Here is a 4376-nt window from a genome sequence, read left to right on the forward strand (position 1 = left end):
ATCTTCTTGCCTTTGGCTGGTCTGGGCGAAATACAATAACTAAATTTGAATTTCAAACATGTACATACAATTTAATGTACACATATGAATATTGTTTTGGGAAATTAATTGCTTTCATATTTATCCGGGTTCTACTTATAAATAAGCAATTAAATGTTAACCATTTTTAGGTACTTCATAGCATTTCACTTGATTAACTTTTCTTTGTTTGTAATGAATAGGTTGTTTATTATACAGGGTGTTAGTAAATAAGTGCGACAAATTTCAGGGGGTGATTATACATGAGAAAATAATGGCAGATTGCTTATAAACGTATGTCCGCAAATGATTCGTTTTCCGAGATGCGGGGTGTCAGTTTTTCTTAAAAACTGACGATTTAATTTACTGCTCTGAAACCGGTGGAGATGAAATTTGGTGGGTTTTAAGAGGAAGTTATTGGGCATTTTTTGACGCGCAATTAAGAATTTTATGTTCATCATTGGCGCACGTACGGGTAATAATCTCATTTTTTTTTAAAGAAAAAAAATGGTACGCCACTGAGATATTACAAATTAAAATTTGTAATTTCTGAAATTTGTAATGTCATTTTTGAATTCCTCGTTCAATTTATGACAAAAAATCTCTCTTGCCTTTTCTTCGTATGAGGCGCCGTTTTGATGCAAAAATATAAAACATCTTAACGCGTATTTTTTATTTCTTTAATACATTACCTAGTAGGCTACTGTCAACATTTGTCTGTTAAATACGAATATTTATAAGAAATGTCAACTTAGCGTTTCGTCATTATCAATTTATTAAGCTTTTAGTTTGCTATAACATTAGTGTTAATAAGTAATTAATTTTTCTTTTATCGAAAAGAATGGAAAATTTTACAAATGCGGAATTGTCAGACATGCATTTTGTCTATGGTCGAAGTAATGGAAATGGTCGGCAAGCTCGACGANGTTTTGATAATGTATTAAAGAAATAAAAAATACGCGTTAAGATGTTTTATTTTTTTGCATCAAAACGGCGTCCCATACGAAGAAAAAGCAAGTGAGATTTTTTGTCATAAATTGAACGAGGAATTCAAAAATGATTTTTAATTTGAAATGTCTCAGTGGCGTACCATTTTTTTCTTTAAAGAAATTGAGATTATTACCCGTACGCGCGCCAATGATGAACATAAAATTCTTAATTGCGTGTCAAAAAATGCGCAATAACTATCTCTTAAAACCCACCAAATTTAATTTGCACCTTCGAAAAATTTATAAAAAATCGTGCAACTTTTATATTTCACATTTTTTTATAACTCATAAAACAAAAAAGTTAAAGGGGGATCAAAATATAGTGAATCACCCTGTACAACAATTCCTTGTGATAGTTATTCTTTCACGCAAGGAAAACGTTTGACTTTCTCAGTATTTTTAATTTAAAAAAGCGAATATATATCGTAATTTTGGATAAAAACTTGTCAGTTAATTTATTTAAATTGAAGGGGGCCTTAAGCTGAAGCATTCTCCATTATTTTGTTGAAAATTAACATTTTTCTGCGTTAAATCCTAACTCTGTCCACGTTGGATACTGTGGGATACGTATTCGAATGTTTTTGTGGATTTCGCGTAGACCTCGTGATCTAATGCCGAGTTTTCAGTAGTTCTAATTCTGGAAATAGCTTTAGATAAAAAGTGGGTGGAAACGATTTAATCCAGTCGGTAGCTGTTTCGGAATGGATGTTTTATACAGGGTGTACCGGTACTGATATAAAAAATGTATGTATGTCGTGTACAAATAGATGATGTCAAAATAATAGCAGCTTTTCATATAAATTTTTTTCATACGGGCCTTTGTTAACAAGTTACGGGCTCTCAAAGGTGAAAATTAAAAACTTATTTTCATTTACAGTCTCTAAACTATTAACTTCAACATGATACAAATTTGGTGATCGATAATACATGCGTACAGCTTGTTTTTGATGTTGTAAGTGAAACTTCATTATGACCAGAACGCCAGGGACGGACTATGCCCAATGGTTAATAACTCAGAATTTTCGCATAGATGAGATCGCACTCTGCCTGTATCAAAAATAAGTTCCCTGAAGAATTTACCAACGATAATACCCTCTTGATTCAACTCTGTAAAATTAACAGTTTAGGAAATATTTGTGATTTTATGTCACAGTGCACATCTAGCGGCGCCTCCACCATTTTTTGTTTTCATTTTTAATTGGACATAATTACTGTTTCAACCTTACATATTTTTAAAATAATAGCATAGAAAATCTTACTGTTTGCTAATGTAATTTTCACTAACAAAGTTTGACAAACACACTTTACACAACACAACATAGAAAAATAAAACCAGAATAAGTTAAAGTAAGCTAAAAAAATAANATAATTACTGTTTCAACCTTACATATTTTTAAAATAATAGCATAGAAAATCTTACTGTTTGCTAATGTAATTTTCACTAACAAAGTTTGACAAACACACTTTACACAACACAACATAGAAAAATAAAACCAGAATAAGTTAAAGTAAGATAAAAAAATAATTTAAAAGAAAGAAAACTGAAAATACATTTTCAATATGGGCGTCTTCCATCTCCACACATCTCCTAAGTCTACGATTGTTATTTGCTTGTACATGAAAAAGCATATTTATGTATCTTTTGTAGCTATTTTTATTACGATCAAAATCATGTCCCAAGCATTTTTTCGTACAAAGTCATCCCGCTGAGTTATTTAAAGAAAACTACTAACAAAAAAATTTTTCACGATTAAATTGTTAATAACTTTTTCTCCTGATAAAATACTTTGTCAGCAAATTAGCCTGTTATTGTACTCATCATTTAAAGTATTCCTGTGTAGTTATTTCCGAGTTATCAAGGAAATGTCACCAACAGTAACTTTTCGGCCTCTGCCGACTGGACTATGCGCCAATTATGCTACCAAACCAGCTGAATGGCGAAAATTTTTTTTTTACAAAATACTCTCCTTGGATTACTCGAGGATTTACCTTTGCAATTAAGACGTCAAATGTGGTTTATGCACGATGGTGCTTCACCGCATTTTAGTGTTAATGTACGAGACTTCTTGAACCAGCAGTTCCCGAATAGATGGATAGGACGAGGAAACAATTCTTCAGAAAATTGGCTACCAAGATCACTGGATCTGAATAAATGTGATTTCTCTCTCTGGGGGGTTTTAAAACAATTTTTTATTTTACACCGGTTGTGTCTGAAGCAGATTTATATGTAGAATCGTATAAATAATAAATGCAACGCCATAAAAAATGATCCACAGTTATTGTGCAAAGTAGACTTTAATTTTCGGCGGAGGATAAATTTATGTATTAGAGAAAATGGTGGCAATTTGAAACAGTTATTGTAGTACTATTTAACGATATCGGTATTAGGTAGTGCTTAAAGCTGGATTTGTTAATGTTTTGTTTGTAAGCTTCTATTTTTTTTTAGTATTATGTAAAAAACAAAATAAATAATTTAATTTAATAAAATTGGTTTTTCTTGATACTTAAACGTCAAAAATGTCACATGAAATCATAGCCTACTAATTGTAAAACTGCATACTTTACTTTTTGTCCGATTCAGTTAGTAATGACGCTGTTTCACATAATCAGGATTTTCTCAAAAAACATTTTTTCGAAAAATTCGTGAGTAAATTTTTTAAATTAAATTTCCTGTAATACTGGTAAAACTATTTAATAATTGACATACTGATAAAAAATCGATATCATTTTAATGGTGCCCTTATTGGGCTTCCAACAAATTCATATTTTTACCAATTATAAACAATAAACGTAAATAATGTACCACATTTGGTAGCTCTATGTTAAGGCATTGCTGAAATATTATTGTTTTTAAAAATTTAACTTTCATCTTCAGAGAGCATATCTCTTCAATGGTAAATCCTAGAAAAATGTTACATAACAAATTGACATATCTTATGATCCTCTACACGTGCCTGCTCTGTATCGGTAGAGTTATGAAACATCCTGTATAGTTACTAGGTCGTTCGTTGTTTACTTTAGCCTTATCACATATATATATATATATATATATTGAGAAGAATCAATAATTCAAAGGTTTAAATGTCAGTATTGGGATAAAAAGATATTAATGTCTAGATGACAGTGGAAGTTAATTTGATGACAATTTATAAGTAGATTATGAATTTTAGAGGAATATTAGTCTAAATCTATGAAAGTGGTTATAAAATAAGGGCATTAGATAGGGAATTGAGAATTAAATAATATTGGAAAATTTAAATTAAAAATGTAAAATTTAAAAGTGATCTGATTGGTTAAATAAAAAAAGGAGATTTTGTATTTTAAATTAAGTGTGTAGTGCGACGGTAATCAAGGAGACGGAAAAAAAAA

Source organism: Anoplophora glabripennis, unplaced genomic scaffold, assembly GCF_000390285.2.
Source record: "Anoplophora glabripennis isolate ALB-LARVAE unplaced genomic scaffold, Agla_2.0 scaffold1044, whole genome shotgun sequence".
Lineage (NCBI taxonomy): Eukaryota > Metazoa > Arthropoda > Insecta > Coleoptera > Cerambycidae > Anoplophora > Anoplophora glabripennis.